Source organism: Mesoplodon mirus, assembly GCF_964341445.2.
Source record: "Mesoplodon mirus genome assembly, chromosome: 16".
NCBI lineage: Eukaryota > Metazoa > Chordata > Mammalia > Artiodactyla > Ziphiidae > Mesoplodon > Mesoplodon mirus.
Genome location: NC_138992.1, coordinates 53940762 through 53968083, shown reverse-complemented (window position 1 = coordinate 53968083; position 27322 = coordinate 53940762). Strand labels below are relative to the sequence as shown.

The following is a 27322-nucleotide window of genomic DNA, read 5'->3' as shown; positions in this document are numbered from 1 at the left end:
TTACTCTAGATGTTTTCTAGGGAATGGAATACAGCAGAGCAAAACTAGAAGCTGGGACACCAGTTAAAAAGCTATTTCAGCAGCCCAAGTAAGAAATAATGAAACTTGAGAGGCAGCTATGAAAAAAAAAAGCAGTTGTAGATTGGAGATATGTTTGCAGTTTGAACAGGCAAGGTTTTCTGAAGGACTGTCTCTGTGAAGTTAAGAAAAATGAGGAATCAGTTCCAGACTTTGGCTGGATGATAGGAGCTATGTGAGACATAAGATGTTTGGGAGAGGAGTTGGGGTCAGAAATAAATATATTTGTTTTGGATAAGTTTTGAAGTGTCTATAAAACACCCATGGAGATGTACTATAAGGAGTAAATATCATGGGGTTTAGGGCTGTATGTTTGAGTATCACAACATCTAGATGATATTTAAGGCAGTAGAACTGCAGGAAATCATCTAGGAGGAGATTACAGAAAGAGAAGGATTTCAGTTACACCATAATTTAAAAGTCAGGAATAAGAGATGCAACCAGCAGAAAAAGATCAAGAAGGAGCAAGAGAAGGTGTGGATAAAAATCAGATAATTCAGTGTCAGACAAGCTAAGTGAAGAAAATATTTCAAGAAGGGAGAAGGATCCGGCATACCCTAGCAGTCCAGTGGTTAGGAGTCAGTGCTTCCACTGCAGGGGGCATGGCTTGGATCCCGGGTCAGGAATTAAGATCCCCCATGCTGGGTAGCATGGCCAAAAAAAAGAAGGGAGGAGGGTTCAACTTTGTCAAATTCTTTAGCAAGATGAATACAAAGAATTGACTGATAAATTTGGTAACTTGGAGGTATTGAATGTCTTTGACAAAAGTTACTTCAGTGGAATAGTCATGGTTATTGTGAAAATCATTTGTATATGAAGTTTGGCATTCTACTAATTTTAGTAACTTTCCCTCCCTCAGTTTCTACCTATGTAAAATGGTTTAATATATAATTTTCTTTTATATATTTGGAGGTGGACCTGTTTTAAGCAAATGCATACTTAACACATACATCCAATGAATGGGTGCTTATTTCCATAAAAAAAAATAAGTTTGATCCAATAAGAATTGCCTCTATACCATAGATATTTAAATAGGCAGACTTGTCTTTAAATACACATGAAGATGTGGGCCAAAAAAATCTTATTGCAATTTATGTCAAAGAGTGTTCTGCCTATGTTTTCCTCTAAGAGTTTTATAGTGGCCGACCTTACGTTTAGGTCTTTAATCCATTTTGAGTTTATTTTTGTGTATGGTGTTAGGGAGTGTTCTAATTTCATTCTTTTACATGTACCTGTCCAGTTTTCCCAGCACCTCTTATTGAAGAGGCTGTCTTTTCTCCATTGTATATTCCGACCTCTTTTTCATAGATTAGGTGACCATAGCTGTGCGGGTATCTCTGGGCTTTCTCTCCTGTTCCATGGATCTACATTTCTGTTTTGGGGCCAGTACCATACTGTCTTGATTACTGCAGCCCTGTAGTATAGTGTATAAGATAGATAACTAATGAGAAATCTACTGTAAAGCACAGGGAGCTCTATTCAGTGCTCTGTGGTGACCTAAATGGGAAAGAAATCCAAAAAAGAGGGGATATATGTATACGTATAGCTGACTCACTTTGCTGTACCGTAGAAAGTAACACAACATTGTAAAGCAACTATACTCCAATAATAATAATAATAAAAAAACTATACACATGAAGATATGCCAAAACGTGCATGATTTTAAAACCAAACATTAAGCCATACTTTCCAAGGGTGACAGATATGGACATTTTAAAAGTGCTTCTAAAGTTTATTTTCAGAGGTTACCTTATTTTTATAATAATCACTACTACTGCCATTACCATGGAGACAACCACAATTAAAGTCACAGCAATAATAGCTACCATTTTTAAGACATGGTACATATCAGACACTTTATTTATATTATATTATTAGGGCAGGTGAATAGTGGCCTGGAACGTGAGAGGCTGATGAAGAAAGGATTGTGTGCCTTGGCTCAGCATCGATGGATTTGCATATGAAAGGTGTGTCACAGGCAAGTCGTTTGCTATCACCGGGAATTAGCTAACCCTGGGAGGGGCAGTCCCTCTCAGGTCAGCAAGACCCCAGATGTCAAAGCATCAAAATACAGAAAATAAAATTCATGATTAATACATTATTCGACACTTATTATACACTAGGCACAAACTTTGTCTCATTTATTTCTCATGACAAACCTTAAGGTAGGAATTACGTTTTGATTTTACAAATGACGAAATTTATGTTGGTTGGTTGTAAGAAAAGTCCCAATAGGTGATGAAATCCTGGCTGTGTCAGTGCACTAAGTAATCACTTAATGTCACTGAACACTTCCATTCTGCAGCTGCTACATGATGTGTCTGTGAGTGGTGGTGAGAATTAGCACTAGATGGCTTCTGAGGTTTCTCACTGCCTGGGTTGCTTGGTATAGTCTGATGGGATCTGAAGAAGCGGTGACACAAGGAAGCTCATCTTGACAGCATGTGCAGGAAGCAGTACTAAGAGGGGCCTCGCCCAGGGGGAGAGTCTTCACAGAGACACTAGCTCCTATGCTATAAACAAATGTGGATGAAGGAAGGAAGGAGAGTAAATGGAAAGGAATGAAAACTGCATGGGAGAGGTGGGGTGAAGTAGCACTCTCAGTGGACCAAAATTTTCATAGACCAAGTTTAATCAGGGGTTTTTCAAATCCAGTCTTTTTCTCGTGGATGTTGAGATTCTAGGGGAATGCAATAAGTGGGGTGGGGAACGATACAGTTTTGTGAGATGACGGAGCTTTAAATTTAGGAACATTTATTTAAGATGATGTGTGGGAGAAATGGAATATGCTAGTAAATTAGCTTCAGAAACCACAGAGACACAGGGACATTGGACCATTAGAGCTTCAGGACTCTGAGGGTCAAAGAAAATAGGGAATCCGTGGGTATCTGAGAAGCACAGAAAGTTGGGATCAAGTAAATGACCCATCTTTCCCATGAGAGACATGTAAGTGATTTTAGAATTTAGAGGAATAATATCAAGGTGGTAAAAAGATTTTTCTGAAAGTTGCCATTTGATGGGGCAAGGGTTTTGATGAGTTGTCTTACCAGCACCACTTTGGTTTTGGCTGAGAGGCAACTGAGCTAAATTAAAGCACAGGTTGGAAGGAGCCTAGCAGTCCTTACTTCAGACCCCTCATGCTCCCTTTGGAGGTTTTAAAATCCTTAATTATCACTGTTGCTGTCATTCTGTCTCGAGGACTCGAGGTCACTTTTGGTTCCCCCAATCATACTGTAATGCTTTGTTCTAAGTGTAGTTCACTTTGGTACAGTGGATCCAGGACAGATGGAGAGATAAAAGATATGCAAACACATAGAGAAACGTGTTTTTATTTATGAAAAACAGCAGCCTGGAATTAACATGGGTATCTTACTGCAAGGACCACAGCTCTATTCTATTCCACATGACAGCCCCGGGGAAACAAAGTTTGGGTTCTCGAACGTAGACATATTATCTATTGTTTTAATATTTATTTTACACAGGCACCATGGAGAGTTCAGTAAATATATGGCAGGATATAGATGTTCATATTTCTCTCTCTCTTTTTTTTTTTTGGTTGCATTAGAAGAATGCAACTATTTCTTTTCTTCAGTACCTAGTTGTATTTGAAGATTAAGCCAAAGGAAATTTATTTTCCTTTATTCAGACTGAATTTTAAGGACCATTAAGTGCTATTGTTAAAGAATATGAGAAGAGAGAATTGTTTATTTAGAAACTAGAAAGGAGAAGAGGGCTTGCAGGACAGACAAAAGATTTATTTGGCATTGCTTTGGCAGAAGAAAGTTTATCTATCTATCATCTATCATCTATCACCTATCTATCTATCTATCTATCTATCTATCTATCTATCTATCTATCTATCTATTTCCTCAAGCCATATATGGCTTGAGGATGAAAAAATATATATAAAGTAGAGGGTATTCAGAAAGAGTGTTTTCTGACACATAATTGAGCCTAAGAACATTTCCCAAGAAGGAAGCCTGATATCTGGAGAGAGCCAGTTGCAAGGACCTGCGGGTGATCAATGCAGAGTCATCGTTGGATTTCCTGGCTCCACACAGGAACTGAGCCATTGCAGACTGTTCTATCTTCACTTGAGCAGGCACCTTCCATGGACTGCCCCCTGCTAGAATCTGTCCTAGCAATTCCTTCTGTCAGTGTCTTCTGACACTGACTCACTTCTTCATAATTCAGGGCTCCATGGTGTTTTTACCCAGCAGGAGAGACACTTGACCTTGCCTTATGACTTGCTTTATTCCTGTTTGATTATTTTACTGTTGCCACCTCCCCACCCCCTGCATCTGCCTACCACAAATCCTCAGGACATTTGTCAGTAAAAAATTAGGGGGTTGAAAACTGTGATTCCTAGACACATCATTCTATTTGGGAGACTTGATCTAAATCACCTTGAGATGTTCTCTGGTGTAGTAAATATAGCCATATTACACTTGTATCACCTCATTTAATACTCAAAATTGGGGTAAGTTCAGTTATTTTTTAGGCAGATTTTATAGGAAGAGGAAGCTTTGAGTGTTTACTCAGCTTGCAGAAAGTAGAGCCATGTGAGGAATCCTGTTTAGTCAACTCCAAAGCCAAGTTGTTGATCATTGTTATTTTTTCTTCCTTGCCACTCTGTTCCTGTTTCTACAAGTAAAATATCAAGTTAGTATGCATCATCTTTACTTTTAAACAAAGGCATTGCCCGCTGCATTCTGTATTGCTTCAGTTGACTAATAATAGGAGTGACCCCACTTCATTAAACGACCCTGACTCTCTCATCCATGAATCGGCCTCCTTGACAGAACAGAATATAAATAACTTAAATACTTAAAAATATGCTTCCATGCAAGTGTTGCTTAATTCATGGCTTATTCATGACAGCCCAGCCTATTTAAGCCTGGATGTCTTGCTGTAAATATATGAAGGGGGAGATGAGAAAGGTAAGACAGAGAATATACTTACAAGCTTAGAGATTCAAAAGTCTGAGAATGGTCATAAACGGCTGATTTAGTTCCCTCCTTAATGGACTATTTCTAACTTACCATCCTGTCAGTGAATGACCTAATCCCATCTGAACAAATTTAAGTGTTCCCTATGGAAACTATTTCATATTATTTATTTATAGTCTACTTTAGACCTTTTGAAGTCTGTTTTGATGTATACTTCATAAAAATCTTAGAATTCTTAATATATTTTGATACTTTATTGTTACAGTTATATCTAACTATCATACTATGTGACTAAGAATAATATGATGATTCTTTTCAACCTTGTCTCATGTCTCTCTTTCGATTATATGAGTTGGGCAGTATTAAAAACAAGAGAACCATGGTATCATCTACCATCAATACTGAAATACTAATTTAAAAATGCCTATGTTAGCTATCAATAAACTAGTAAGCGATAAGTTGAGAGTGATAGTTTCTTCAAAAGTTTGTTAGCATTGCACATTAAGGATAATACACTGGTTTTGTTCACTATTGTCTGTGTGGCTTGAACTTGAATGTTAAATGTAGCTATGAGACCAGATTGAAATGGACCTTGATCACATTTGTGAATTTCCGGGAACTTGTCTTACAAATAACACCTTCTTGGTAAAGAAGGTTATGGCCTAAACTAGTGCTGGGTAGATCTTGGTACATAGTTGAATAATTTACTTGTAAATGATAATGCTACTGGTCAAATGAGCAGTCTCACAATTTGTTAATTTAAAACATACTTAGTCTTGGGTTTCCCTGGTGGCGCAGTGGTTGAGAGTCCGCCTGCCGATGCAGGGGACACGAGTTTGTGCCCCGGTCTGGGAAGATCCCACACGCAACAGAGCGGCTGGGCCCGTGAGCCATGGCCGCTGAGCCTGCGCGTCCGGAGCCTGTGCTCTGCAACGGGAGAGGCCACAACAGTGAGAGGCCCGCGTACAGCAAAAAAACAAAAAAAAAACATACTTAGTCTTGCTTTTAATATAAGTCATATACAATTCATATTTATAGGTTGCATTTAGGATAGTTACTTTTTTATTCAACATTTTTCTGTTAATTTCCTTTGTTGGTAGAGGAAACACAAATCTAACTTTTGCTTTCCAGAAGAATCTAGGGTTTTGTCTCTCAATATAAAACTGTCCACGTGTCTGAAGTAGCAGAGTTTTGCTGAAGAAATCACTCTTTAATCAAGAAAGTGCAATCTGGCTTTTCCTAGAAACAATAGATAAGTAAAAAATAATTGAGTAGAATAGCATGAGCAACATATTTACATAAGATTTTAATTCACAAGTCAGACTAAATCATGATCAGCTCTACTATTTAAATGGGACAATCGTTTCCTGCAAACTGGGAAATTACTCAGGGAAGGATAAATAGAATGGAAGTTCCTCCCATGTGACCCTCTGCCAGTTTCATGTTTATTCCTCCATCTTTATACTTGCACAATCTAACACATTTATCCTTCCTACAGGAGTTACTCTGATATGCATTAGACATTAATATGCACATCTGAATGAAGAGTCAGGTTCCAAATTGTAATAAAAACCAATTGTAAAGAAGTTCTTCCCGAATTCAAATCTTTAAAACAGCCACAACAGATTAGATTATTTTTAAGGCATGTAAGTTGTGTTTTATTGCTTCTTTTTTAATGTTCAAAATTTACTTCATTAGTTATTTTATAGTGTGTCCTTAATGAATACATTCATATCAGACCAAGGGGAATGAAGCCCATCACTGAGAAGGCTTTCTAATGAGCCATAGAGAACTGAAATAACTACATATGCGTTCCACAAATGGATCATTAATTGGAAAAAGAACCAAAGTGTGGAGATATAATCCTATAGGATGGAACTTAAAACGAGGATATGTTTTAAGGCTTTAGATTTTTTTTTTTTTTTCGGTACGCGGGCCTCTCACTGTTGGGGCCTCTCCCATTGCGGAGCACAGGCTCCAGATGTGCAGGCTCAGCGGCCATGGCTCACAGACCCAGCCGCTCTGCGGCATGTGGGATCCTCCCAGACCGGGGCATGAACCCGTGTCCCTTGCATCAGCAGGCGGACTCTCAACCACTGCGCCACCAGGGAAGCCCAAGGCTTTAGAATTTTTGATTCACTTGTGTGGAGGAAAAAAGTGAATGAAAATTCATTTTTCCCTCTAAAATAAAGGTCTTACATGAAACCATTGTTGTAACCTAATTTTGAGAAAGAAATAATTTTTGAGGCTTTGGTTAATTTAACAAGAACTCTTGTCTCGATCTGATACTTTTTTTCTTGGTTATTTAAGTAGCATGTTTCATGACACTGGTGGCTCTTCTCTCCCACTGCTGGTGCTGCAAGGACAGCTTAAGATGGAACATACTGACCTTAGGAGAAATAAGGACAACTCCAGGCTGCTGTGCCCACTCGAACAAACCTGCTAAGAAGAAGGACCTTCTGTGAACAGGTAATTTATCCTCTACAGGCCCAAGGGACAGGGCAGGGCCGGGTGGGTGTATTAAGTTAAACCATGCTGCCACCAGCCACCACCAGCTTCCATGGGCCCTGGGAAGAGTAGCCTGGGCTGGACAAATAGCCACTTCTTCCCAGCCCACCAACCCTATCGAGTGTCCTTACTTCCACCCCTGGTGCTTCTGCTCACCTATGGGAGCTTTCATCCCCAGCCCCCAGAGGGTCTACCAGTTGCTTTGCTCAGGGCGGCCCTCAACAAACAGATGACTCCCACCTCCACAGCTGGGGCTACCTCCAGTCTTCCCTTGTGACTCGTTTCAGAGAAACACAACCTCTCTCTGCTTTGTAAAAACAAACAAAAAACCCCCCAAAACACCAAATGCATATGTGAGTGAAAAGGGGAGCTATTGATATTTACAGTTGGACTACAGTCATAAACCTGGTCTGTCCTGGACTCATTGGAATATATGGCTGTATTAGGATTAACCAGGGTTCTTTACATATACATTATGTACAAAGAGATTTATTATGAAGAATTGACTCATGCGATTATGATCACAGAGGTTGGAAAATCTGTAGAGCCCATGTCCCAGTTTGAGTCCACAGGCTGAAAGCTGCTGTAGAACCACGGGGAGCTGAGATACCATTTCGAAGGTCTTCAAGCAGGAGAATTCTCTCTTATTCTGGGAGGACCTGTTTTTTTGTTCTATTTAGACCTTCAGCTGACTGGATGAGGCTGCTCACATCATGGAGGGCCATATGCATTAGTTAGTCTACCAATTTAAATGCTAATCCATTCAAAGACATCTCATAGAAACACCCAGATCATGTATGACCAAATATCTGGGCACCCTGTGGCCCAGTCAAGTTGACACATAAAATTAATAATTGCAGTGGCCACCAGCTGACTTCAAAGCAGCAGGTAATTTTCTGTCTCATGTTGAACCTCTGTCCAATGTGATTTACACAGTATTTTCTTTTACCTTTACTGGAATGAATCTAGTCTCTGCTTGTTCTATACTTGCTCTTAGCTTGGGTCACAACCTCCCTGGCTCCAACCTCATCATGTTTATTTACCTCTCTCTTGTATGTATTTACTTTTATCATGTCAATTTAAAATGGTGATTTACAAACGATGTTCTGTGAAGGAATGTGGTGTGAGGGTGGATAAATAGAGGGCTCGAGGCAACAGATAGTTTGTCGGGCATCACATTTGCTTCACCTGTTGTAGCTCTGTTTTGTTGTTGTTGTTTTATTGGTATTTCTTTAGAGTAAGCTTTTATCTGAAGACAGATTAGTTGACTAAAATATATTTGAAAATCACTTTATATTTGCCTTAATGAGTCTATAATTTTGCATCAGAGAATCCATGAAACTGCTGAAATTGTATGTAATAATTTTTTCTTCATACAGATATATTTTTCTGAGGTGAAGGCACACACATTTCTCATTTATTTAAAGAGGCTTGTAACTCTCAACAAATTAATCACCAATGGTCAAATGTTATGTGTGACATCTTGTATTTTCAAAAAGGGATATGAGCTAGAAATTGCATACAAGGGCTTTGAAAGTATGGATATCTAATAAATCATCTCTTTTGTTTCCATTGGATCACTAATAAAATGATACTGAAATTATGCAAGGATTCATCAGCACCAGAAAACAAAAGAGAAAAAAATGCTTTTCCAATCCACATTTAGCAGTAGACTTTCCTGCCTTCTTGGTGGGGTGGCATATTTGATATATGGAGAATTAAATATCTTCCTGCTCAAAAGCCTTCTCTGAAACTTAGCTAAATAGAAAAATCATCAAGTCAGACCAAGTTTAAACAGAAACATTTTCAGTTTTCTATTGTTGCATAGCAAACATTCCCAATGCTTTAGTGGCTTCAGATAACATCATTTATTATTTCTCATTGTTCTTTTGGTTGGCTGGGTGGTTCATTACACTACGTATTGTCAACTCTTTTTAGTTGGGAGCTTGGCCAGGCCACCTGGGTTCTCCATGTGGTGCCTTATCTTCCAGAGTATTTCCATGTATCCTCTCTCTTCAGGAAAATAGCCTGGAATCCCTAAGTTTAGCAGATGCATCCATACATATAAAAATAGAAAAATTCATACCTTAAAACCTTTATTATTAAAGTAGGAAGAAAGAATATAGAATAATTAAGAGTTCTGTTCAAAATATATGTAGATATATATTTAAATCCAGAAAATAAAAATTAAGGAAAATATAGACATAAATAATAAGGCAAAAGGAAGAATTTAATAATTTGAAAAACCTTCACATGTGATAGATAAATATCAAAAACTGCTTCCTTGAAAACAGGTACGGAGGTTCCTCAAAAAACTAAAAATAGAGTTGCCATGTGATCCAGCAATCCAACTCCTGAGCATATATCTGGACAAAAGTGTAATTCAGAAAGATACTTGCACTCCTATGTTCATAGCAGCACTATTGGCAATAGCCAGGACATGGAAACAACCTATTTTTATGTCCATCAACAGAAATATGGATAAAGAAGATGTGGGATATATATATACAATGGAATATTACTCAGCCATAAAAAGGAATGAAATAAAGCCATTTGCAGCAACATGGGTGGACCTAGAGATTATCATAATAAGTCAGTCAAAAAAGAGAAAGACAAATACCATATGATGTCACTTATATGTGGAATCTAAAATGTGACACAGATAAACCTATCTATGAAACAGAAACGGACTCACAGACATAGACAATAGACTTGTGGTTGTCAAGGGGGAAGGGAGGTAGGGAGTGATGGACTGGGGGTTTTGGGTTAGCATATGCAAACTATTATATATAGAATGGGTAAACAACAAGGTCCTAGTGTATAGCACAGATAATTATACTCAATATCCTGTGATAAACCTTAATGGAAAAGAATACAAAAAAAAGGAATGTATATATATGTATAACTGAATCAATTTGCTGTACAGCAGAAATTAACACAACATTGTAAATCAACTATACTTCAATTAAAAATAAAGAAGAGGAAATTAACACACACAGAAAGAAGACCATATGGGGACAGGGAGAAGACAGCCATCTACAAGCAAAGGGGAGAGGTCTCAGAAGAAACTAACCCTGCTGACACCTTGCTATCAGACTTCTAGCTTCCAGAAATGTGAGAAAGTAAATTTATGCCATTTAAGCCAAAAAATAAAAGCAAAAATAAAAACGTGATTGGCATGGCACATTGGCAAAATGTGATTTCACATTTGCCTAAATAAAAATTTAAAATCTTTGTAAGTCAACGTATTATAAATAAAAGTTTAAATATGTTTCAGTTATGCAAAGTGAGTTAAGTTCTAGAGATATGCTGAGCAACATTATGATAAAAATGTTTTATTATACACTTAAAAATTTGTTGAAAGTGTGGATCTCATGCTAAATATTCTTACTATAATAAAAAGCAACTTGATAAAGTGTTTTTCCAAAAAAGTCCCCAAAAAGTGAATACATATTCTCATTAAAGAACCCTTACAAAAAATAATGAAAGAAGGAGTAATAAAAAACATAAATAACAAATACATGAATAGGACATTAACCAACAGAACAATACAAAATTAAATTAAAAGTGTGAGTTGTTTATCCTCACAATTAATTAAAGAAAATTTATACATTTTTCATTTTAAAATATTAAGTGACACAGCAAGAGTACAAGTGACACAACATATGTATAGAACAAAATATTTTAAATGATATCATTTGATCCAATAATTTTTCTCCTATAATTAACCCTAAGTAAATAATCATGGATGTGAATTAGAACATTAGTATTTAATAGCAAACATAAAATATAAACAACCCACATTTACAACATAGAATAATATTGAAGGACCTTAAATCTATATGATGGCAATAATATTCAGGGTGATTGATACTATGTGACTAAGCAGTATATAAAATATTATGCATAGTGTAATCCTAGTGGAAAAAAATCTTAGAATATATATACCAAAATATTAATAGTGTTTAGTTCTTATTTGTTGCATTATAAGTGATTTTTATTTCTTTTTTTAGTGTGATTATCTGTTATTTTCCAAAAAAATTAATAATTATTTTATTTTTGTAATCAGAAGAAAGCTATCCAGTTACTAAATATTATACACAAAAGGTGACCAAACAAGACTAAACATTCTGCTTGCATACACGTATGTGAACACGCACACACACACAAACACACATACCTCCCAGAGTGTAGACCTCTTTGCTTTGCAGCATCAGCTCTTACAGCATTAACTGATTTAATAAGTTTCCAGAGCTATGGCATCTACGGCACAGGTAAAATATTTGGACAATTCTCAGCCTGTATTCCCCAACCACATGAGGCAATGAAGACACTTTTGACTATGTGGTGAAGAGAGATTTGTTCTGCTCTGGGCAAAACTGCTATCTGAGGAATTTTTTTCAGGTCCAGACCTGACAGCTCTCAAGTATTCAGAATTCTATTGGCCTGAAAGATAGTTATTTTTTCACTGGCCCTTCAGTTACTCCTTGAGAACTCTATCAGTGATTGACATAAGATTTACAATTTCATATAAGTCAAGAAGAAAGCATCACTATATCTGCTTAATATTTACTTATTCATTGATCCTCCTTGTTCTTTCCTTCCTTCCTTCCTCTTTCCCTCTCCCTCTCCATTCTTTTTTTTTTCCTTCCTTTTTCTCTTCCACCATCTCCTCTTCTTCTTCCCTCAAGTATCTACTATGCGCCAGGTGTAACACTTAGTGTTGGCCGGTGATAATCAAACCTCTTTACTTGTCTTCTATGAGCTCAGAGTTACTTGGGGGCATATTAGTAAATAAATTAAATTTGCCATTAAAGTGTTTTGTGTTTTCAGAAATTTTATGAAATAGTACTTGCAAGGGCTAAATTGAATAATCCTCATAAGGATTTAGTGAGAAAGATGGTGAGAAGCTTAAACGTTTTGATAGAATACCTCAAGTCAGGCAACTTGCCTCACTCTATGACAACTATTACTATGGAGCAAAATCTCTTGGTGAAACGATCAATTTGAAAACTATATTCTATCAAACTGGGATCTTTTTTTTCTCCAATATCCTGCTATGGACTGAATGTTTGTATTCCCTTAAAATTCATATGCTGAAACCCAATCCCCAATGTGAGGGTTTTAGGAGAGGGGACTTTTGGGAGGTGATTAGGTCTTTAGGACAGAGACCTCATGAGTGGGATTAGTTTCCTTATAAAAGAGATCCTGGAAAGATCCCTTGATCCTCCCCCCATGGGAGGTTATAGCAAAAAGACAGCCATATGAGGAAGTGGGTTTTCACCAGACACTGAATTTGCCAGTACCTTGATCTTGGACTTCCCAGCTCCCAGACTGTGAAAAATAAACGTCTGTCATTTAGAAACTGCCAAATCTATAGTATTTTGTTATAGCACTTCAAAAAAACTAAGACATATCCCTTGAAAGTGTTTTCCAGCATATCCTGACCAGGAATAAACTTTTCTTCTCCTCATTCACTATTAACTATGTATAGAGGCATCTCCCGGCCCCAGTCTCCAACACCTGCAAACTGTTATTTTATTCTCACTGTGTTCTCAAATGTCATCCTTCACAAAATACCTGGATTTTCTACGGTGGTTAGGAAAGTAAACTTGAACTTTGCCCTGTTTTCCTCTGCTTCCCACTATTAATCTCTTTTACCATCTTTTAATTTCTTAAGATTCTGGATGTGAATATATTGACTTGTGAGTTGGGATGAAAAAGTGAAACAAGATTTCAATTTGTGTGTGGGAATTTTCCCCTAGAGATTAAAAAAGTCAAGGTCATGCTACTGTTCAAAGTTCAGATAGTAATGAAAGATAACATAGTATTGGTAGACAGGATTCAAGTAGAAGAATGTTCTGATTTATTAAACTTGTCTTTCTAAGTAAGATAAAGTAGTTGAGCTAATAGACAATGCAAGTCTTTTCTTCCTGAGTCTCCAAAGGAAATAATTCTGCAATAAGAGCCTTGGGAGACAGAAAACTATCAAAACAGGTTCTGCTCTGATGCACAGACATTGGGAAAGGGACTATATAATTTTGTACCTCGACTGAGGCTAATTCAAATAGTGTTAATTGCTCTTCTGCTTCCAGTCATGGTGATGCCTGAGACTCAGTGCAATTCCACTGAATCTCCCCCCAGAAGTGAGAGTTCTGGAAGCTGAAATAGGTTCCAGGAGGAGCAATGATCTGGACTTTAGCTGTGCACTACATTCACCCCAGCATGTCTTGGAACCAGGGCTAGGAAAGCAGAGAAGAAGCCAGGCACTGGCATCACTTCTATCTATTACTTTTTGTTAATGTTTCCTATAAATTGACTTTTGCTGTTAAGGGTTGCTTAATTTATTTAATTGTGCAGAGGGTCAAGGCAGAGTTGACATGGGTTATAGAACAATGTTAATAGCTTAAAATGTTTTATATGGTTCCCTTTTGACCTCTAAGCCTTCCTTCACTAGTGTTTACCTAAGTAGTCATGAAGCCAGGAAGAGATTTCAGGTTCTGATATCCAGTAGGAGTTTTTTGTATCTATATTTGCCTTGCAAGCCAGACTATTGTTAGATGAATTGTTTAAGGTTCATATCCTTTTAAGCATGGGAGAAATCTTGTATGGTAACCTTGATCATTGCGTTTTAAAAAGGGGAAATTTTGAGAAGTAGGAGAGGAAGAAGAAAAGGGGAAACTTCCCATTCCTAGTCTTGATGGATGGTGGGAAGGAGAGAGATGAAAGAGGCATAGTAGCATGTGAAGGTGTCAAATGCAGGGACCTCAATTTCTATTCTTCAGATTTCAATCCAGAGTGGTAGTGTGTCAGATAAATAAGGATATCACCAAGTACAGAGGGGCAGGTCTTCTTTATGCTCTTGTTTGTGACTCTGGGAAGAAGCTAGATTTGCATTTTGCAGACTGACCTAGGCCACATCACTGAACACTTGCCTGGGGAAAGCTTGACAGAAAGCACTGGGCCAGCAAGCATGGCTCTTCAACAGTGTCCATAGGATCTGGTGTCTGTGCTAGGAAGTAGTAGGATCAAAGTTAGACCTTAGAACTATCTTCAGTAACACCAGGAGGTAAAGTGAGACCTTCTGTGTCTGAACCCTGAGCAGAAACATGGGTCCAAAAAATGATACAAATGAACCTATTTACAAAACAGAAACAGACTTACAAATATCAAAAACAAATTTACAGTTACCAAAGGGGAAACATGGCAGGGAGGGATAAATCAGGAGTTTAGGATTAGCATACACACACTACTATATACAAGATAGATAACCAACAAGGACCTACTGTATAGCACAGGGAACTCTACTCAATATTCTGTAATAAGCTACACGAGAAAAGAATCTGAAATATATGTATAACTGTATCACTTTGCTATACACCTGAAACTAACAACATTGTGAATCAACTATACTCCAATAATTTTTTTTTAAAAAAGAAGCATGGGTCCAACCAAAGAAGAATGAACTAAAAGTTTACCAAGAGTTGACATCTTAGAGGAGCCTGACAATAAGTTGGTAAGGAATCTGCATTTAAGAATCATAAATTGCTCCCCTCTGCCTCCATCCAGAGTGTGTGAGCAGTGAAACTACAGGGAAGAAGCAGGAGAGAAGCAGCTGCAGGGAAGTTATCTGTGAGACTGAACATTTTTATCTAAATGAATGAACATATCCTGAAGGGCAATTTTTTGATATCAGACTAAACTTTAGGTTAGACTATTTACTCAACAGAAACAATGGGGGACACAGTAGGAAGAATAGATTAGTTATAGCAAAACTAATATACTACATATATAAAAAAGCTTGTTATATAACAAACTTTTAGTTCTTTAGGTTACAGCATGAATAAAAATTGTTGACCGCTTTTTAGATGTAAATTATTGAAGTTAGCCCACAGCTGTCATTTTGAAAAATCGTCTACTTTCTCTTTCAACTTAAAAAATTAAATTCTGATTAAAGTCGAGGCAGTTCAAGGTATTGAACTGTCTTTTCCTATGTTCCTCCATTTTTTCCTCATACCTCAACCTGACCCCCTTATGCACTCTCCCATCTTCTCCTTCCAAGATTTTTAGACCTGAATTTTGGGAAACCAGGTTTTCAAGATCACAAGGCTTGGCTTGATGAAATTCCATTCAACGAATGCCAACTGTTGTGAACCTCCTATGCTCATACCTATTTTTTTTTTTTTTTTCGGTATGCGGGCCTCTCACTGTTGTGGCCTCTCCCGATGTGGAGCACAGGCTCCGGACGCACAGGCTCAATGGCCATGGCTCACGGGCCCAGCCGCTCCACAGCATGTAGGATCTTCCCAGACCAGGGCATGAACCCATGTCCCCTGCATCGGCAGGCGGACTCTCAACCACTGCACCACCAGGGAAGCCCTGTGCTCATATCTTTTAAAATTCTTAAAACATGGGTGCAGGTATTCACATCTGCATTTCTGCATTTGGATCTGCAATTCACTTAAAAAAAATGTTTTTAAGACAAGTGGTAAGAAATACTGTTACCTGTCTGAAGTTGTAAAGACCTACTGGTTTTAAAATACTTGTAGCAGTGAGAAAGGTTTGTCATTCAGATAATCTGCATCTAGATTTTGCTTCCCCCGTTTTTGTGTCTAATTCTGTGTGGTTCTCTACTATAAAAATTTTTTTTGTCTCTCTAGGTCATGTTTTTTGTTCTGAGATTTGCATGTGCTTTGTGGATTCTGTGAATGCAGTGAAATTGCATGCATATGCTGTACTTTTTTCTGGTGAAGATTCATATTTTTCATGAGATTTTTAAAGAGGAATGAGAGTGAACAAATTTGAGAATTCTTGTTCTATCTTTTTTTGTCAGTTTTATTTGTCTCATAAACTCCTCATTTCCCCCATTCTCTTCACTCCTTTCTCCTTCCATAATGTGGGTAGGAAATATATCATTTTTTATGGCTTAGTAATATTTCATTATATATACGTACCACATCTTCTTTATCCATTCATCTTTTGAGGGACATTTATGTTGCTTCCATGTCTGTAAACAGTACTACAATGAACATTGAGGTGCATGTATTTTTCAAATTATGGTTTTCCCTGGATATATGCCCAGGAGTGGGATTACTGGATCACAAGGTAGCTCTATTTTTACTTTTACAAGAAACCTACGTAATGTTCTCCACAGTGGTTGTACTACTTTACATTCCCACCAACAGTGTAGGAGAGTTCCCTTTTCTCTGCACCCTCTCCAGCATTTATTGTTTGTAGACTTTTTGATGATGGCATTCTGACTGGTGTGAGATTTTTTGTTTGACTTGCATTTCTCTAATAATTAATGATGTTGAGCATGTTTTCATGTGCTTTTTGGCCATCCTTATGTCTTCTTTGGAGAAATGTCTATTTAAATATTCTGTCCATTTTTTGATTGAGTTGTTTAGCATTTTTTGATATTGAGCTGCATGAGCTGTTTGTATATTTTGGAGATTAATCCCTTGTTGGTTGCATCATATGCAAATAGTTTCTCCCACTCTGTGGGTTGTCTTTTCATTTTGTTTATGGTTTCCTGTGCTGTGCAAAAGCTTATAAGTTTAATTAAGTCCCATATATTTAGTTTTGTTTTTATTTTCATTACTCTAGAAGGTGGATCCAAAAAGATATTGCTGCTATTTATCTCAGAGAGTGTTCTGCCTATGTTTTCCTCTAAGAGTTATATAGTATCCAGTCTTACATTTAGGGCTTTAATCGATTTTAAGTTTTTTTTCTTTTTTCTTTTTGTATATGGTGTTGGAGAATGTTCTAATTTTTTTTTTACATGTAGCTGTCCAGTTTTCCCAGCATCACTTATTGTAAAGAGTGCCTTCTCTCCATTGTATACTCTAGCCCCTTTGTCATAGATTAGGTGACCACAGGTGCATGGCCTTATTTCTGGGCTTTCTATCATGTTCCATTGATCTATATTTCTGATGTGTGTGTGTGTGTGTTTGCCAGTACCATACTGTTTTGGTTACTGTAGCTTTGTAGTATAGTCTGAAGTCAGGGATCCTGATTCCTCCAGCTCTGTTTTTCTTTCTCAAGATTGCTTTGGCTATTCAGGGTCTTTTTTGTTTCTATACAAATTAAATTTTTTTTTGTTCTATTTCTGTGAAAAATGTCATTGGTATTTTGATATGGATTGTACTGAATCTGTAGATTGCCTTGGGTAGTATAGTCATAATAAACCTACCTAAGGAGGAAATATATCTTTATGAATATAGAAAAACTTTGCTTTCTGACTATAACATAAAGGAGAAAAAATGAGAAATTTTATATATCTTTTAAAGAAATAAAGTTGTTTTGTTATGTGTTCCTTGGTTTATTTTATTTAACTATAGGTCCTTAGCTATTTTAAAGCAAACAAACAATAAAACCAAAATAAAACCAACAAAAAGAGCAACAAATACCCTTTGGATTCCTTTTGATTTTGAAAAGAAATATAAGAAATTACTTACTATTTTTATGAAATTCTTTTCAAATGCAAACAACATTTTTTTGAATATTGAAATAATAATTTAAAAAAACATTTAAATTTTACTTAGAGGGGAATATGTATGTATCCTAAAATCTTACCACCCAGAATGAATCACAATGAATCTTTTAGAAAAAAATTCTTTAAGGTATCTTTCATATTAACAAAAATTTTTAAATAAATGGGGTCACAATATAATTATGTATTTTGTAATCTGTTTGTTTTTCCCATTGAAGAATACATCATGGTCATTTTCCACAAAAAGAGATCTAAACCATCATTTTCAATGCTTATGTAGGTTTCAATTTATATTCACATACCACAATTAATTTTACCTATGTCTTATTAAGTGTACCTTAGTTTTTCCTAGTTGTTCACTTTTACAAATAATATATTCATCTGTGTCTTTTTTGTATGTATTTATATTTTTATTTTAGTTTTAAAAATTCATTAAGATGTATTTCAGACATACACAGATATATAAAGGAAAAGGTAGTAGACACCCATATACCCACTACTAAGTTCAAGACTTAAGAGAACACCAGAGAATTAGGTCCCCTAGATGTACTGACACTTCATATAGTTATCTAATTGACTACTTCAGATAAATTTCTAGAGACTGAATTTCAGCATCAAAAGCACAGTGAAGTCATTCTTTTGAATATATTTTATTTATTTGTACTGATTTATTCAATAAGTATTCAGTACCTGTTGAGTTCTGGAAACTATGCTTAGGCCAGGAATAGAGAGACAAAAGACACAAGAAGAAGATATTCTTGAGTCAAATAATTTATCAAATAATATGACAAGTAAAATATAGCATGAAAATTGATGAAATATAACTAAGAATAGTATATAAAAGTAGCGCAGGGAATTTGACCTAACTGGATGGTCATAATAGACATGGAAGAGGAAGTGATTAGATTTGAATTAGTTAAGACATGAAGGTGAACATGGATAACATTTCAAGTGTAGAGCGTCATTTTCAATTCAAGAGTTGGTGCCATGGGGAAATTCAGGTCTGGCTGAAGCATGGAGTTCTTAGAGAGAATGGTGAAGGATGGAGGCATAGAAGAAGGCAGAATTTGAGTGTTAGAAACAGAGAAGAGTAGGTAGGACCACTGATAGCATAAACTGAAAATTTTGTTTTAAAAAGTAGTAATTAACATGGTTGAAGACAGAAAAGGGTAATTTATAGAGGGAGAGATTGAGGACACTGGAAAACCAATAAATTAACTGAAGGATGTTAGTATGTTTGCTGTTCTGTTTCTGTGTCATTACTTCTTAAATTTTAAACATTTCCTTTTGAAATTCACTGTAATAAACATTCATTCCTTCAGCTCATACCTAGGATGTAGCTTGCAAAGAGAAGTCTATATGTCTCCCTTTTATATCCCTTCCCTTCTAGCTGTGTGTGTCAGGAGGCAACAGCAGGTGCCATGCTTCCTGTCTAGACATTCTCTGTATTCATCTTGATTGTACAGAGCTCGGTGAAGTGAATATTGGGACTAGTAACATTATTAGATCTCTTCTCACTAAAAAATAAAGCATCCATGATCATCCTAAAGGAGTAAATTGGCACGCATGTTATAGGCAATTTACTTTCAAGTTTTATCTAAAGGAATCATACTTCCTATGCAAGTTTTGTTTAAAATGTCTTGCATTTCAGGTTAATGCTGTTGACCACCAGTGAAGACAGTAAAAATTGACAGTGTGTGACAAATAATCTTCCATACTAGTAGACTAGTGCTCTCTTCGTTTGACCTTTGATTGCTTAGACGTTATGCGCTGCACTATACTGGAACAGCTTGAAACGTCCAGGACTTTCTGAGTCTTAGCAACTGCTTGAAGCTTTTTTTTTTTTTGTAAATGCTGCTTATATTTTGATATAATATTATGATGTATTCAAATTATCTTGATTATTTTATTTTTTAATTTTTATTATTTTTTAACATCTTTATTGGAGTATAATTTCTTTATGATAGTGTGTTAGTTTCTGCTGTAGAACAAAATGAATCAGCTACGTATACTTATAACCCCATATTTCCTCCCTCTTGCATCTCCCTCCCACCCTCCCTATCCCACCCCTCTAGGTGGTCACAAAGCACTGATCTGATCTCCCTGTGCTATGCTGATGCTTCCCACTAGCTATCTATTTTATATTTGGTAGTGTGTATATGTCAATGCCACTCTCTCACTTCGTCCCAGCTTCCCTTTCCCCTTCCCTGTGTCCTTAAGTCCATTCTCTACTACATCTGAGTCTTTATTCCTGTCCTGCCCCTAGGTTCTTCAGAACAATAATTTTTTAGATTATATATATATATATATATATATATATATATATATATATATATGTTAGCATATGGTATTTGTTTTTGTGACTCGCATCACTCTTGGCAACTGTGCTTTGGACTTACAGCAGTAATGTTGGTTCATGTGGATAATGGAAGCAGTTTTCTGCCTCTGTGGTAGTAAATGGTCTTAAATGAACTTTGTTCAAAAACTTTTCCTTATAGAACCCTTGACACTGTTTTTGACCTTGTACAGAACTCATTCTCCACTGCAGAAATGGTCACTGCTGGTTAGAGAGATAAAATTACTTAACTATCATACATGACTGGCATAACCTGAACCATGAAAATTGAAGAAAGGGAATTTTTAAAAAATCTCTTTCCTTGCTGTGTAGAATTATTGTTTCCTCTATTTTTATGCTCGAGAACAACTTGTTTTGAGATTTATATTACCCAAGTAATTGCCTTTCTAATTTCCTTTGGGGATTATTAAGCTAATATACTAAATCGTTTAGTGTCATTTTTATATGTTTTGACTTTTAGGTATTTAGAATTCTAATGAGGGATTTCTGTTGTTCTAATTTACCCTGAAAATAAGTAAAACTAATTTTGAATTTTAAGGAGTGCTTACTTAAGAAATGAAATATTGTAATAAGTATAAAACTTTAATTTCATGTTTTAAAAATTAATTTGTTAAATGTATATGTGTGTGCATATGTGTGTGCATATTTGTATTTAACAAAGGCTATGAGAGTGACATACTTGAAATATTACAGAATAATTCAGAAAATAATAATAATACAGAAAAATTCAGGAATTTGGAGGAATCATTTGAACCTATGGAACATTTAATTTTGTAGAAAAACCTTACATGAAACTAAGCAAACAGTAAACTCATTGAAAATGATAAAGTTAGAAGTAAAGTTGCTAAAAGGATCATTTTAAAGATCTAGGAGCATTTCTGGAATATTGTTCAGATGTATTTTAATTACCTTCTTTATGAGGAAAATATTAAGATCTATATGCATTCAGATCTTCTCTTTTAGTTTTATTAAAAATTAACCTCAATTAGAAAATTTATTCTAAATATTATGTACCTCCTATATGCAAAGTACCATAATAGACATTCCAAGTAATATTTATTTTTTTATTTCACAAATATATATTGCACATTTATTGTGAGTCGTTGGAAGCTTTCCAGTAGGGTAAAAACTAAATCCCTTCAATTTATTAGGAAGGCCTGTGATAAACTGGGGTGATTGATGAGAGAGTGAAATAAAACTGATTTAGAGGTAATTCAATAGCCAAAGAATGGAGTACAAAGGACCTAGACCAAGGTCATGACAATGGGAATAAAAATAAAGAAATGGATTGAAAATTATTTTTTAAAAGTTGATTGTTTGTAAGTGAGATTGGTCAAAAAAAGAGAGAAACGAAAGAACATACAAGAAGTTTAGTTTGTGTCATTAAATGAACAAAAATGAAACGGCTTGAAATAGTAAATCCAGAAGGGCAGATGGTCAGTAAAGAAAGACTAAGCCTTTGATTCTAAAAAATATGGAGGTGATGGTAGAGACTTCCAATTGAAGGTGTTGATTGGCATTTGGGGCTATGCAGAGGAGTAGGTAGATTACTATAATGGCCAGAGCCTCATCTAGCTGGATAGAGAAAGATATAGGGCAGGAAAATTGAAGTTTTTCTCCCAAGTTCCTATTGTTGAGATTGAAATAAATAAGTGAATTTTGAGTTAAACATCCTATATTCAAGAACTATATCATAACTATTATAACATTGTGGTAAATATCTAGGAACTTAGTAAGGTGATCAAGGTTTAGTACTTTATACACACATAAATGCTCATATACAAATAATCACATGAATTGGGCACCAATGATGAACCTTTCATTTTTCTATGATTTATTTTGGTATCTACTTATATCTCTGGAGTAGGATGATACAACTTCAGATATCAGGTGAAGTTTTATCCTACCTAGATGGCAAATTTTGTGCCCATCCTAGAGTTTAGGTTAAGCACTTGCCCTTTGTGGGCTCCTTGAGCTTACGTAGTAAAAATCGATTCACAAAGGAAGAAAAAAAATTATTTTGCTTTTCTTGAGAGTGTAGCAAATGGAGTTGTCTAAGTAGAGACTAAGTTCTTGGAGGGACTAGGAAGAGTTGGATGGAAAGGGATACGGAAATGAGTGTGTTTATATTAATTTCTCCAGAGGTGGGAGGGAAACTTCCCCAAGAATAGAGAAGTGAGACCTCACTGTTCTGAGTAGATTTCTACAGAATAGGGAGTTGCAACTATAAAATTACCTGTCAGAAGAGCTGCCTCATCCATGTCTCTTGATTGAATCCTCAGCTCAGGGCTATCTCAACTATGTTTGCTTTGGTAACCATGTCAACCAGACTCAGGGCATAGAGCCTTATTATTTCTCTTCTCAATCTTATTGGGTTCATCATATTCCAGGGGTCCCCAGCAATCCAAAGACTAAGTTGGCCTAGTCTCCCCTTTAGCAGGATGTAATGGTAATGATAAATTTCAGGAAAACAGTTAGAAAAGGAAATGAAAAAAGGGGCAAAATAAAGAAGAATGATAGTTCTTTGTGAGGAAGGGTGAGATTTAGAAATTAAAATCTGGCAAGAGCAATATCCAGAAGTCTTACAACAAGCACCAAAAAAATCTGTCACCTGGGTAAAAGGATCTTTTAATGCTAAACTGTCTCTTAGGAAAAATATCCTTATCTTAGTATGGAATTAATGTCTGGAGCAGATTACTGGAAGAGGAATTCAGGGAGAGCAACCAAGATAGAAAGAAGAGGTTTTAGTCTCTGATATGGAAGCAAGGAGTGATGTGGAAGCTGGGAACCAGTCTGGATCTTTAAAACTCCCAGTACATTGGCTTTCTTGCAAATTTTGAAGCAGCCATTAATTAGAGACCTAATATCTCTGTCTCCTGGATGTGTGCAAAAAATGCTACAGTAAATATTAGAAGTTTTAGAATGAGTTAATAACGTTTGAATGGAGGAAAATTCTAATTAAGGTTTAAGAAGTTTCAGATAAATTTCTTCTGGCAGCCATGTGTATGTAAACACTAACCCCAGAACTCAGAGTCAGCTCTCTCTTTTGGTGAAGACACTACCCTTTTAATAACAATTAAGAGATTCATATCTGAGTCTTTATTTTCTTTATGTATCTCTTCCTCTCATTAAGTGAAGCATGATGTAAAATGACAGTCTGAGGCTAGAAATCTTGTCTCCAGCAAACAAAACAAATACTATCTACAAAGATGTTTGTGCTGTCAGGATAATGGTGCTCTCCATGACGATGAGTATTTGAGGGTTTGGTTGTTAGGGTCACATCATCGGGATTTCTTTTTATCCTTGCTAATATCTGACACTTTTGTTTCTCTGCAGTCACACTATCAATTATAGATGTGGAGAGGAACTGAGCATAGGAATTTTTGGAAGTGATTTCAAAACTTATCTCAATGACAATTATTTACTTTTAGAAGAAACTTCAGTGTAATTTTTAGAAAGGTTGTTGGTGGCTGTGGACTTCACCCACTGTCAGAATAGGCTACTTTCACCATATCTTCTTTCTAATTTTTAGAGAGAACTTGGAGACTGGGTACAAAGTGCCATTCCTGGTCAAGCACAGGTAAATGTTGTCTGGGTCAAAAACAAGGAAAACCCAGAGAAGACCAAAGTTGACTAGAATTAAAGATTTATGCATATTCTTTACATGACCTTGACATAAGGATGGGAACAGTTTGATGTAACTGACCTGAGGCATAGGATGGGTAAAGATGCAGGTCCTGTGAATAGAAAAACAGATTGAGAGGCTTCCCTGGTGGCACAGTGGTTGAGAGCCCACCTGCCGATGCAGGGGACATGGGTTCGTGCCCCGGTCCGGGAAGATCCCACATGCCGCGGAGTGGCTGGGCCCATGAACCATGGCCGCTGAGCCTGTGCGTCCAGAGCCTGTACTCCGCAACAGGAGAGGCCACAACAGTGAGAGGCCCGCGAACCGCGTAGTGTTCTACTTTATGGATGTATCACAGTTGATTCACTCACAAGTTGAAAGACATTGGGTAGTGTGGTAGGCAGGATTTGAGCTCCCCTGATCTTTGCCCCGTGGCATTATGCCGGTGAATACGTTATGTTACATGGCAAAAGGGAATTATGTTTGAAGATGGAATTATGGCTACAGATTTCAGGTGAAAATAATGTTGGTAACCAGCTGACCCTAACATAGGGTGATTATCATGGTGAGTCCAATGTAATAACAGGTACTTAAAAGTCCATCATAAGTGTCAAAGAGATGCAATGTGAGAGGATTTGTTGCACCCTGTTGTTGGATTTGAAGATAAAGGAAGGGAGATGTGAGCTAAAGAATGTGGTAGCCCCTAGAAGCTGATAACAGTCCTCAAATAATAACCCATAGGAGAGCAGGAATCTCAGTCCTACAACTGCAATCAACTGAATACTTCCAACAGTTTAATTAAGTAAGGACATAGATTTTCCCCTAGAACCTGTAGAAAATAACTCTGTTTTATCAACATCTCAACTTTGGTTTTATGAGATTCTAAGAAGAAACTAAGCCACGTCTGCTGGACATTTGACCTGTGGAAACTGTGAGGTATTACGTTTGTGTTGCTTAATGTGACTATTTTTGTGGCAGTTTGCTATGACTGCAACCAAGAAATAATATGGTAGTAATATGGCTAGTTTGGAACAATTACAAAAAAAGCTGTTATAAAACTTAAATATAGATATTTTTGTTTAAACATGTTTTCATTTATCCCGGATAATATCTACGAGTGTCACAATTAATTCTCATTCTTTAGGATAGTTATGTTCTGTAAAGTCACCTTCAACCCTGAATTAACTAGTAATGGGACAGTTGATCCTAGGGGAAATACAGGGTTAAGTTCCTATGAGCCTCTGATCGCAATGAGTTTTTTGTCAACTGATCATTACATAACCTTGTTTTATATGTGTTTTCTGTTTAAAATCACGTTAATTAATATATATTGATTTATTAACATTGAACTTGTGGTCAACAGCACTATAACTCATGGCTGAATGAAACTTATCTTATGTATGCATTTTCTCTATAATACACATTGCAGCCTTCTTGTGTTTAGAAACATCAGACAGCATTTAAGTATGACACACCTGGAGGGCATTTTAAACCGCAAAATCACCAACAAAAAGCAAACAAATGCAAAACAATGAAAATGCCCCACAACAAAATAGATCGAGAAAAGGACACATTTACCATATGAGAGTTAAACAAGAAGCCAGAGCATTGCCTTGTTCAAGCTCAGCTGGGAACATGCATGTTGGTTGAGTCCAATTTGTCACTGATCACAAAAGCCTCCACAAGTATTGACTTGGGGATTACAAGTAAATTTCAGCAAATGGGTAAATTCACAAATACAAGATCTGTAAGTAATGAGGATTGATTGTATTATAGGATCATATGGTGAGTGTATGTTTAACTTTGTAAGAAAATGCCAAAATATTTTCCAAATTCACTGTACCATTTTGCATTCTCACTAGCAATATATGACAGTTCCAGCTGTCCACTCCCCCACAGCAATTAATAGTGTCAATTCTTCTGATTTTAGCTATTCTAATAGATATATAGTGGTATCTCATTGTTGTAATTTACATTTTCCTAATTATTAATGATAACAAACCTCTTTTCATCTATTTATTTGTCATCCTTATGTCTTTTTTGCTGAAAATATTTCTGTTCCAATATTTTGCTCATTTATTAAAAACAGCATTGTGTTATTTTCTATTGTTTTTATAGTTCTTTCTATATTCTCAGTATAAACCCTTTGTGAGATATGTGATATGCAAATATTCCCTTCTAGTATGTGGCTTGCCTCTTCATTCTTTCAAATGTATCTTTGGCAAACCCAATGCATTAGATTTTATTTTAAAACATCTTTATAGAGTATAATTGCTTTACAATGGTGTGTTAGTTTCTGCTTTATAACAAAGTGAATCAGTTATACATATACATATATCCCCATATCTCTTCCCTCTTGCGTCTCACTCCCTCCCTCCCACCCTCCCTATCCAACCCCTCTAGGGGGTCACAAAGCACCGAGCTGATCTCCCTGTGCTATGCGGCTGCTTCCCACTAGCTATCTATTTTACACTTGGTAGTGTATATATGTCCATGCCATTCTCTCACTTAGTCCCAGCTTACACTTCCCCCTCCCCATATCCTCAAGTCCATTCTCTAGTAGGTCTGTGTCTTTATTCCCATCTTGCCCTTAGGTTCTTCATGACTATTTTTTGTTTGTTTGTTTGTTTTTTAGAATTCATATATATGTGTTAGCATATGGTATTGGTTTTTCTCTTTCTGACTTACTTCACTCTGTATGACAGACTCTAGGTCCATCCACCTCACTACAAATAACTCAATTTCGTTTCCTTTTATGGCTGAGTAATATTCCATTGTATACATGTGCCACATCTTCTTTGTCCATTCATCTGTTGACAGACCCTTAGGTTGCTTCCATGTCCTGGCTATTGTAAATAGAGATGCAATGAACACTGTGGTACATGACGCTTTTTGGAATATGATTTTCTCAGGGTATATACCCAGTAGTGAGATTTCTGGGTCATATGGTAGTTCTATTGTTAGTTTTTAAGGAATGTCCATACTGTTCTCCATAGTGGCTGTGTCAGTTTACATTCCCACCAACAGTGCAAGTGGGTTCTCTTTTCTCCACACCCTCTCCAGCATTTATTGTTCATAGGTTTTTTGATGATGGCCATTCTGACTGGTGTGAGGTTATACCATATTGTAGTGTTGATTTGCATTTCTCTAATGATTAGTGATGTTAAACATTCTTTCATGTGTTTGTTGGCAATCTGTATATCTTCTTTGGAGAAATGTCTATTTATGTCTTCTGCCCATTTTTGTATTGGGTTGTTTGTTTCTTTGATATTGATCTACATAAGCTGCATGTAAATTTTGCAGATTAATCCTTT

The 27322-nt window shown here is 36.4% G+C and overlaps 1 long non-coding RNA gene across 1 annotated transcript in view; it reads left to right on the top strand.

Annotated features, from left to right (window-relative positions):
* The window catches only part of LOC309792260, an 83976-nt gene that overhangs the window by 26649 nt on the left and 30005 nt on the right, over positions 1-27322 (top strand). Inside the window, exon 3 of the long non-coding RNA XR_014291659.1 lies at positions 7341-7496. This is a non-coding gene — a long non-coding RNA (uncharacterized lncRNA). The remainder of the gene's footprint in view (positions 1-7340; positions 7497-27322) is intronic.